This window comes from Gallus gallus, chromosome 2, assembly GCF_016699485.2.
Source record: "Gallus gallus isolate bGalGal1 chromosome 2, bGalGal1.mat.broiler.GRCg7b, whole genome shotgun sequence".
In the NCBI taxonomy this organism is placed as follows: Eukaryota; Metazoa; Chordata; class Aves; order Galliformes; family Phasianidae; genus Gallus; species Gallus gallus.
Window position 1 is genome coordinate 111,717,173 of NC_052533.1, and position 11,664 is coordinate 111,728,836.

The 11,664-nt window shown below is 42.5% G+C and overlaps 1 protein-coding gene across 2 annotated transcripts in view; it reads left to right on the forward strand.

Moving 5' to 3' along the window:
• Positions 1-11,664, forward strand: part of UBXN2B (UBX domain protein 2B) — a 52,711-nt gene that overhangs the window by 26,579 nt on the left and 14,468 nt on the right. The window lies entirely within an intron of this gene.

Sequence of the window (11,664 nt, forward strand, 5' to 3'; positions counted from 1 at the left end):
TCCAGGATTCCCTTTCAGAGGGTGACTGTGAACAATAGCCTCCAGTGCAGGATTATTGCTTTACAATTGTTTATCTGTTGTTCGTCTAACTTTGTTTCAAAAATCAATGACCAAAACTGAACTCAAAGACTGTTGTTTTTTGGCAGTCCTCAACACTGAGAATAGCATTCAGTTCAAAAATCAGGAAGCTTAAATGCAGTTATCTATCTCTATGCATTTCCAGCTACCATGTTAGTGAAGGTTTAGGCTTGGTTGGGCTGCCACCCCACAGCCAGAAGTCTGAAGTCGTGAGGTCTTTAAGACACTAGGATGTTGACAGATTTGACACTTGACTTACAGGACCCAGATATCTTTATGAAGTGAGCCTAGAGATTACATGGGATACCTCAGGGCATTTGCAATGGCTGTAGATACCTGTATATGGGCAAACAAATCAAAGCCCTTGTTAATGCTGCTAACATCAATTATTTCAACCTGTATATACATGGCACCCAGTTTTTCCCTTTCCTTTTTGTATGTCACCATACGTTCACTGCTGAAATTATTATGCTGAAATTAGAAACTTGAAGCTATTAACTTACGAAAAGCACCTGCCTAAAAATATAATAATTATCCCCATGGATAAGCATAGCAAGCAGAGAAAATTCTGTATTTCTTTAGCTACTTCTTGTTGCCCAGCATAATTTTGGCAATACAGAGATTATAATAATGGTTGCACAGCACTGCTGATAGTCGCATGTGTTTTATTTGGCAGGCTCCAAATATATTATTTTACTGGTAGTCCTCTGCACAAAGGGTCAAGGCTGGTTGGCAGTGCAGTTTGGTGTACTGATCTTTAGCAATAGCAGTAGTAGTGGAACACCTTAATAAATGCTGTCCAAGGCCAGCTTCCAAGGCTGAACATTATCGCCTAATAACTTTGATCAGAGCGCTCACAAATATTTGTGTAAGTACATGCATGCGAATTCAGTCTGCACTATTTTATTTACAGCAGTAACTGTTTGGAACAGAATCTGTCTGAGATATGCTCTGGAAACAGACGTTCATGCTTTCCACTAAGGTGTCACTTACAGAGCTGTCCTGTGTTTCTTCTGACTCCATCCTATTGTACCTCCTGGTAATCCCCATCTCTCATTTCTTCCCTTAACTTTTGTTCTTTCTTGCTGTTTTGTTTCCCAACACAAGCTTGCTTAAGTTATGGTCATGCCACATTCCTTTCTCTCTTGCTTCTAAGCCTGCACAAGTGCTGGCTTCTTCCTACAAGTTGTATTTACATTTGCTTCATTCAAGTGACACTTCTTCCCAATATCTTCAGCCACATCAAGTCTCCAAAGCAATACCCCATCCTCACCATTGGTCACTGTTGGCAGTCACTGCCACAATTAGTGGTGCTCCTCTTCTTAAAATGTTCTCTCTTGGCTTCTGGGTAACTGCCACTAAGATACCACCTTTCCTATCCATCCTCTGAACAAAACACCCATGGGTTCCTTTTCTAGCTCTTCTGCCACTGTTGCTACTTTCTGGTCCTGCTAGATCTATTCCTACTGTTGTGGCAAAGGTAACTTATTTATACTGTGACCCTGCCGCACTGACTTCTCCTACACCGTTTGCAGAACCAAAGATAAACTGCTCTTTTTTTCCACTTTCAAGTAGTTTCGCAGGTTACTCCTCACCTGTCTGTCATCTGGTATCTTGTGCTCCAGCTCTGACCGGATGGAGACTGATGCTTTCAGCGCTGGTGATGAACTTGACTTCCGTCAACCTGTTGGTCTGTCAGACCACTAGTTGGCATGCTGGCAGCACTGCCTCCTTGTTTCCCTGCCCTCCTCTAGATGGGTGCTTTTCACCTTGTCTTTTGCTTAGATTATGACCTCCTTGGGAATAGTGTTTTTATTCTGTGTTTGTATAATTCTTACAAGAAAGTCCTGATCTGTGTGGAAACAATATAGATCATAAAAAGAATAGTAAAAGTACTAGGCCAGAGGATAAGCATCTAACTTATGCCAACACATAACTTTAGAAGCCACTCCTGGGGTGAGATTGGGATGGCCCTTAGCTCTGCTCTGCTTGCACTGGGAGCCTCAGCTTGGTTACTGAATGGCAACCAAGCATCTACCTTCTGGCATCAAAACGCCTCCAGTAGGAACCTACTGTCAGGCACCCACAGGTATCTCTGCATATCCGCTGTACCCAGTATATCTGCATCCAGCACCCATGTCATTCAGTAATGGTTTCTACAAATTCTGCAGATTTGCCAACAGTTTATCATATCATCAAATTTCAGGAAAGATCCTTTGATGGTTGTCTCTTTATGGACTTAGGAGAACTCCAGATGTGCAATTTTAAAACTTCAGTGGACAACATTTCCTGATCTGTTTATGCAGGTTCACTGCCTGTCAATAATACTCATGACAAGCTAATGCATGAGGCATGCTTAACAGAACCCATATAATTACTGTGGCTTATACTGTTAAGGGTTTCCCCGTCATTTTTAACACCAGCTCCTAACTCTTATAAGGATATTAGTCCTTGTTATGAGTTCTTACAAGTGAGGAATAAATTAGTCATGAAATGAGCTGGTTCCATGTAGAGGGTGTATTTTCAGAGAACCTCCCCCTTTCCTGAGGCCTTGCTTATTTGTGCCAGAGCATCCAAGCCAAAATGTTGAATAGAACAGAGAGGAAGTACTTATCCCCCTGCTTAAGGAAAAGTTGTCTTTGAAGAAGGGTGCAGAGCTGAAATCATGGTAGGTCACCAAGGCCCAGATCACCTCCCATTTGCTAATGCAGCTCTTTGGGCAATGTTCATCAACCTGTTCTTCCAACCAGTCATGCGAATTTGTGGTGCTAAGCGATAAAGCTTTGTGGAGGTACTAAAGGTTCCTGTTTATCCACAATTCTTTTGCAGGCTCTGTACGGTACAGATCAGATACCTGCACAGAGAATGGGCTGAGAAGAGACAGGAGAGCTGGCATTGATCTGACTACAAATGAAGTTAAAGGTGAAACTGTCCATGGTGCAGTTGGCACAGCAAATCACAGTGACAACAAAAATTTGGTTGTGATTCCATGAGCAAGCACTTCGTGCAGGGCATCTGCCAGCATTTAACATTAGAGCAGAGGTTTCCTGAAACACACCAGAACATCGCAGTAAAAAATTAAATTATACATATTTGTTGAAAATCATAGAATTATAGAATCACAGGATTATACAGGGCTGCTGCCCAGCAGATGAGGCTGCCCAAAGCCCCATCCAGCGTGGCCCCATTCAAGTGCCTCCAGGGATAGGGCACCCACAGCTTCTGTGGGCAGCATGTACCAGTGCCTCATTGCCCTCTGAGAAGAGAATTTCCTGGTAGGAAGGGCTGGTAGGTTGCACACCTTCGGTTCTTATAGGGGTCCTGAGGAGTTTTCAGTTACATTTGACATACTCCTGTATTCTATTGGCACTGTGTGGTGTTGATCTTGACAGTAACTGAAGGTTTTTTGAACCTTCAGTCTGATCATTCCTGGTTGGTGGTTTTCTAATGTTCTTGTGGATGTCTGTATATCTCAAGTCTGTAGTTACTGGAAACTTTGAGATGTTTAATCTCCTGTCAGTCTACAATTATACAAATGCTTTTGAAAAAGAATTACATGGGTCTTCGCACTGAATTGTTCCCAGAATGATTTAATCAGCCAAGGTGCTTTAATCTTTCAGAATCTCTATGGGGTCTTTTTCCCGAGGAAGTAGATTTCAGAAATAATTGTTATCTTTAAAAATATAAATAGAGAGTCTGCAAGATCTTATTTACCGGTGAATTGTGTAAAATTGGCTTTTCATTTTAAAAAATCATTGGCTTTACACTGATTGCTCTAAAGTGACCTCTTTATTTTCTTGATATGTGAAACACTAAAGATTATTTGATTTTCGTTGTTTGATTTTAAGTGCATCACACAGATTTGTCTGTCTTGGCAGAAAACAAAATAAAGTCAACAACAGTTAGCAAGGCGGGTATTTACTTTGACTACTGGACAGTAGTCCATTTAAGAACATGTAATCTTTTTATTGTTTAATTCTAAGGTTACTCTGAGGCAATGACTGCTTTTACCACCAAACGTGCTGTATACTGCTGCCTAAAGAGGGACAGGCTGCAGGCATCGTTATGCTCAAATCCTCTCTGTGAGCTTTTTAAGTTTCCTGACATAATTGTAGTTATTGTGGTGTGAATGAGGGCAGATCTTAGTCCTACGGAGCAGGTCCAGAGGAGGGTCACTAAGTTGATCAGAGGGCTGGAGCACCTCGCCTGTGAAGAAAGGTTGAGGGAGTTGGGCTTGTTCTGCTTGGAGAGGAGAAGGCTCTGGGCAGACCTCATTGCAGCCTTCCAGTACTTGAGGGGAGCTTACAAGCAGGAAAGAGACCAACTTTATACATGGTCATTATCGGCCATGGGAGAATGGCTTTAAACTAAAAGAGGGGAGATTTAGGTTAGATGTGAGTGGAAAATTTTTCACTCAGAGTGTGGTGATGTGCTGGCACAGGCTGCCCAAATAAGCTGTAGATGCCCCATCCCTGCAGATATTGAAGGCCAGGTAGGACAGGCTCTGGGCAGCCTGAGCTGGTGGGGAGCAGCCCTGCCCATGGCAGGGGGCTGGAACTAGATCTTTATGGTCCCTTCCACCTAAGTTATTCTATGGTTCTATGATTCTATGTTCAGGCAGTTGACTGCACTTCTTTAGCACTCCATGCATTTCATAAATAGTGAATGTATATTCATCCTGCTATAGCTCTGTTTACATCAGGACTATAGACAACATTTTCTGAAGCACCTCACTGACAGCTAAGCTGTAATCATCATAAAAATATATTTCATGCTTTCAGGCAAAATTATCCTGCGATTTTTCCTCTTTCACTTCCTCTTTTTTTCCTTTAGAAACTTTCAAGAAAGGTCCTACAATGTAATCAAAGAATGATTTAAAACTTAACTATGAATTGAAAAATCTCTTTTCAAAGCTGTGGTCACTGAAGACATTTGACGTATTGAAGAAAGTCTGGCTGAACCTAAACGAGCTCTGTTACCAGGCACCCACAGTTCTGCTTTTATTTGAGATCAGTTTTGATCTACAGTAGCACTGTGCACACAGCTTTGCCCTTGATGCTTCGGGATCCACAGATGAGGAGCTCCTGAAAGCAGAGCTCTGAGGTTGGGTCCCCATGCAATTCAGTGGCAGCCTCTTCCATTTAAAATTTGGCAGAGAGAGTTTTAGAGTAACCCTGTCAAGCAGTTCCAGGCTGACCCTGAAGCTTGAGAAAGTTGCTGATGTGTTGCAGCTTTCAAGGGCCAGGCCCCAACCACTCAAAACCATTGCTACTGGGTAAAGAACTGTCTGGAGGACTGGGCCCAGAGAGTGGCAGTGAACGGAGTTAAATCCAACTGGCGACTGGCCGTGAGTGGTGTTCCCTAAGGGTCATTAGTGAGGCCTGTCCTATTTAATATCTTTTATTGGATGAGGGGAATGAGCGCAACCTCACTAAGTTTGCAGATGACACCAAGCTGGGAGGAAGTGTTCATCTGCCTGAGGGTTGGAAGGCCCTTCAGAAGGACCTGGACAGGCTGGATCACTGGGCTGAGGCCAGTGGGATGAAATTCAACAAGACCAAGTGCTGGGTTCTGCACTTTGCCCACAACTCCATGCAATGCTACAGGCTTGGGGTAGAGTGGCTGAAGAGCTACACGGAAGAAAAGGATCTGGAGGTGTTGGTCAATGCTCAGCTAAGCATGAGCCAGCAGTGTGCCTAGGTGACCAAGAAGGCCAATGGCATCCTGTCAGAAATAGTGCAGCCAGCAGGAGCAGGGAGGTGATCATCCCTCTGTACTCAGCACTGGTAAGGCTGCACCTTGAGTACTCTGTTCAGTTCTGGGACTCTCACCACAAGAAAGACGTAGAAGCCCTGGCGCGTGTCCAGAGAAAGGCAATGAATCTGTGGGGGATCTGTAGCACAGATCTTATGAGGAGCATCTGAGGGAGCTGGGATTGTTCAGTCTGGAGAGGAGATAGCTCAGGGCAGACCTTATTGCTCTCTACAACTACCTGAAAGGAGGTTGTTGTGAGGTTGGGGTCTGCCTCTTTTCCTGTGTAACTGGTAATAAGACTAGAGGGAATGGCCTCAGGTTGTGACAGCGGAGGTTCAGGTTGGATATTAGGAAAAATCTCTTCTCAGAAATAGTGGTCAGGCATTGGAACAGGCTGCCCAGGGAGGTGGCGGAATCACTGACCCCGGAGGTGTCCAAGAAACGTGTAGCTGTGGCACTGAAGGTTATGGTTTAGTGAGCAGTATTGGTGGTAGGTGGGTGGTTGGACTGGATGATCTTAGATTTCCAACCTTTATGATTCTGTCGTTCTACTAAGGCCCCTCCACTCTGCATCCTCCAGTCCCAAGCCTGCCACTGCTGCCTCATACCCACACTGCCGGAAAGGAGCTGGCTCAGCCTGTCTGGCGCTGCTGACTGACCAGGTGGTGTTACGTGACTCTTAGCATCTAACGAAAGGTCACCTGGTGGAGTTGCTCTTCAGATGAATCCCAGCTTATGAATAGCAGCTGTGGCCAGCATGGTTTCAGACATGTAAATTGTCTTTTCCTGCTATGGTGTCTTGTTACATTAGTAAGGTCACTGTGTTGCTCCCAGGAACTGCAGCATGAGGTAATGTTTTCTTTTAGCTTGAAAACTGTGAAACATTTTCACTGCCTTTATTCCATCTCTTTTGCTTGGGTCACAAGCCACCTGCTCTCACTCAGCTGCCTGTGGCTTGCTCCCTATCCCTAGATTACTGCACAGAGGCACTCATACAGCCCCAAGCAGAGCTCATCCAAAAAATCTTGTGCCTGAAACCCCATGGTATGTCTGATCCATCATGCGCTTTTGCCTCTCTTAGGAGGTACCCTCATTTTTACCCACCCTTTACAGCATAATCATGCAGTTAGAGCCTTCCCTTGGGGTGTGGATTCGGTTCCCTCCTCTACATCAGGAGCTTCCCCATGTCAGAATGGAACGGTTTTTCATCTACAGGAGGAATTCAATTATAAGAGTACAGGTTGGAGTCATGCAAATTGTCCTACTGAATCTGTTCAGTTTTTCAGAGAAAAGCTACAGATTTGCTGAGAAAAGTGAGTGCCTGTGCCAACCTAATGGTTGGGGATCTCACCTGGGAGGTGGGGTCTTTGCCTCCTTTCTGCTTGTATCTCTTTATGCATTTTACCCAGCAGTTACGTAATGTGAAATACTCACGTAACCTCAAATAACATGGCATAGGCTGCCTCCTTCATACCAGCCTGGATCAGCTCAGTGTTTTCCTAATTGCCTGCACAGTGTTTCACCTTACCTTTTTTTTTTTTTTTTTCTTTTGCCTCATGTCTTGAGGAAAGTACGGTGATTGGAGAGGCAGCAAAGAGAATCATCCTGATATAACCCCATGGTGTCCATGACCCTGGAAAGGCAGGTGACCATTGATTGCTGAAGTATTTGATTACTTTAGCTGAGGCATAGCAGCCACAGACTTTGTACCATTTTCTTCCCTCACTTGCATCTGTATGACCCTGGTAACAGAGGTTTAACTGGGGTTAGAAAAGTAGCAGTCATGGCTGCAAACAAAAATACTTGCATATAAGCTAATATTTAAAAAAAAGAGAGAAAAGAAGAAGAAAACAGGTGTAAGAAAGCCGAATTTTTCATCTGTATTTCTTTTGTCACAAAGTAGGAAGAGCACTCTGGAGGTTATGCTGGATCTTTTCAGCTACGTAACACTAGATAAACACTAGAAAGTGGCATTGCTCTGTAGAGTTCTCTGAAGATATGCTGATACGATCCTTATGCCACAGGAGTTCAGAACTGAGCAAAAAGATCTGGTCAGCTGTCCTGTTTTAAGTTTCTTATGGTGTATCAATTCACAGGTGGTGGGTGCAGACATCCATTGAGAATTCCTACCCCAGTAGGAAAAAAAGTGGTAGGAAGCTGAGTGGTAAGGCCTGTGCTCCCATGGGGATTTTGGCAGGAGCACCTGAGCCACCCATGTGGGACCTGTGGCAGTGGTTCTGGTTTCTACCAGCTTACAGTGACCCTCCAGCTAAGGCATTGTGCTGGAGGGGGCAGGATATGGACTGTCATGCTTGCCTCTGTGCTGTGACTTGTTAGCCTGGGAATGGCCCCTCTGCCTCTCCTAGGAAATCCGAGTTAGCTCAGTGTGAGAGGTGTGCAAAAGCTGGCTGTTGTTAAGTATGCAGATCTGCATCACTATTGTTAGAAAACAGTTGCATTGCATGAACTAGTGCCAAGGTTTGCATTTTGGAAGAAGTCTTCCCACATACCTCATGGAATGGGCCTTTCACTGGCTCACGTAACTCAGAGCAATAGAAGGTTGTGAGTCAGATATATTATAAATCCTATGTGGAAAAGTTTGAGTGCAGGACAGATCATTAGCCTACCGTTGGAGCTATGTCTATGAATGCTCTGGCTCTCAATAGGATGAACTCAAAGGCATAATGTGAATGAAAGGATGTGTTAGGAAAATAATAGTTTATAGAAGAATGAACTGGCTGGTTAAAGTAAATTTGGCTGGAAGTTGATGTCAAGGTGGCTTTATGACATAGCCAGACCCCAAGCAGTTTGTAGGCATTGTCAGTGTACCCTATACAAACTGAATTGTCATAGACCTTATTCACATGACCCAGAATCTTTTTTTGTTCTTGACATGGTACTACTTTTCTCAAGTACAGCAGTGAGGTTGAGCCAGTTGGAGGACCCTGTCTCACCATCCACTTTCTTTGACATTAATTATTTCCAATTCCTGACTTTAGATAGACTCAAATTGGCTTTTGGCCCCAATGACTCTGTAGTCTTGAGGGGCCTAACGAGCTAGTCTTAAGCTGGATCTTTTTATCTAGCTTTTGTATTCGTTGAATAATTCTCATTAATACAGTTCTAAGATCATAGTAATTTGGACACAAAATGTCTTGGGAGCTCTCCTGGCCATTTCTTAGTCATGTTTGCCCTAGGAGTATTTCTCTCTCTTTGGCATTTGATTCAGATTTATTACAATTTCTTTGAAAAAATAATGTTTTTAGCTTGCATTTTGGGGTAAATAATTTTCAAAGCAAAATTTGTCATTGTGTGCATCAATATGTATTACAAATAAAAACATGTATTCTTTAGCTTTTAATTGCAAATAGAATTTTGAGCGCATCGGTTTCAATTATTTCAATTGAAAATTTGTAGGGATTTATGCAAGCTTCAATTCAGCACTTTTTGTACTAAAATGTCAATGACAATTTTAGCATTGCCTTCAAAACCCACATACATTTCTAAATAGCAGCCTAGTCACAGAACTCAACATTTTTTTACTTATTTGCTCTTCACCTTCTTGGTACAAAATCGGCTGAAGGCTATAGACAAATCCAAAACTTATTTGTAGCAGTTATCTTGTATATGCTGAGCATTAAAGGCTGATCTGATTCTCACTGAGGAAAGCAATAGAAAAAGCAAACCTCAAACAGGAAGTGAAGTTTCTCTCTATATGTCTGCTGCAATGAAAACTGTGGATGGCAGCCTCTAACTGAACTTTTAATTAAAATGCAGAAGTCTTTATGAAGGGATTGAAGAACCAGAGAGACAGCACATGTTCCCAATACCCTCTGTAGATCTGTCCAAGTATCCAGAAGGAGTAAACCAAGGAATATAACAAGGGGAAGACTTAGTGGTTTGGGAAAGGGTGTGTTTCAGAGCACTAGGAAAGAAAATAGGTGTCTGACCCAATGCATATGCAGTTGGTGTAGTAGTAGGTAAGACTGAGTGAGATCAGACCAGACAAGCAAAGACCTGAGAACCTATTTCCAATGGATCAGGATTGTCACACAGCAGAGGAAGGAGGAAAAAGTGCCAAATAGTCAATTCAGACCTGGAGATCTTGTTTTTTGTATTGCCTCTGCTGTCTCTGTGAGTGTCAACTCGTGATAAAATCAGTGACCTCTCCACAATGCTCCAGACTCAATTTTAATCCACTGGGTTAATCCTGTGGTGTTTTTAACCCTAATTCACTACCAATGCTATTCCTTAAGTAGCTGAAAGTCGGAACAGCTTTGGGAGCTACTGAATACTTCAATTTCTCATAGACCAAGGGAGCTGAAAGCAAATATTAAAGCAGACTGAAGCTGTCAGTTTGAAGGAGGCAAGAAGATATGAAAGAAGGTTTAATTTTTCAGGGAAGCTGGAATTAATTTAGCAATTAATTTAGGAATTTATGAATTAATTTATCTTTCATTCTCAACCATTTTAATTCTATTTTGAATACCTTTTCACCAAGGAAGAGTATTTGCTTAAAACATCGCATAACCTTGTTTTAAGCATTATTTGTTTAAGAGAGGAGTAGATACTCTAATGGTATTAATATGTGCCAGGACACATGTAATGTGTCATGACTTTCATGTATTCTCTGAGTCAATACTAACTTAGAATGAAAGTTCTATAATTGATAGAAATCATACAAAAACATAACTGATGGAAGTGCAAATGCAGGCTGTACTGGATACTTCCCTGGATACTTCCTTACCAAGGGAACCAAACTAATAATTCAAAGCCACTTTCATTATACCTAATAGTTGTAATATTACAGATACCATAAATGGCAAAGTTTAAATGAAATTAAAAAAGACAACACAGTTAATAATCACACATGCAGAATCTACTTCTTTACCTTTGCATATTTAACATGGTGGATAGCGAGAAGAGAAACATACATAATTTAAAGCAGTTCTAGGATACAGTCCAAAATTCCATGTTTAGGAAGCTCTATCAGCCAGATCAGATGTCTTGCCAGAATGTAAAATTTGGAAATATCAAATAGCTTTGTATTTCATTTTCTGTGATAAGGATAACATTCAAGTCAAGGACAAAAGGTAAATCCTTTGATACATACAAATAACAGGAAAACAACTGTATTTTAAGTCCATTTGTTCTTTCCATTGGCAGACGATAAGAAACCTCCTTCTTTCAGCCTGAAGGTGGTTGACTAAAAACTGGATTTTATGATACCCATCCATCATTTGCAGAAGAAAAGGACAAGATGTTACAGAGAACCAAATGGTACTATCTCTGAAATGGTTTCCTTACAGGTGTGCTACCACTGAAAATGAAATACATGGGACATAATAGCTTTAAAGGAACTCTACTAGGAACATCTATGGAGTATGACTTATGATGGCCTATGGAAATACAGGATTTAGAGAAGGGTGCACAGTCCAACCACAGGCATTTGTTGCTGTTTCTTTATCTCCATATTGGCAGCGAAGATGGTGAAAGAGGTCAAGACACGAGGAGCAGCTGAGGTTACTTGGCTTGTTTGCCTAGAGGAGGCTGAGAGGAGGCCTCATGGTGGCCTACAGACTCTTATAAGAGGAGAAGAGGGGCAGCACTGGTCCCTCCTCTGCGGTGACAGTGACAGGGCTGAGAGAACGGCATGGAGTTATGTTAGTGGAGGGTTGGGCTGGGAGTTACTAAAACGTTCCCACACCAGAAGATGGTGGGCATGGAACAGGCTGCCCGGGGCAGCAGTCAAAGCCCCGAACTTCCAGAGTTCAAGGTTTGTTTGAACAATGCTCTCAGACATAGGATTTAAATTTTGGGTGGTCCTGTGTG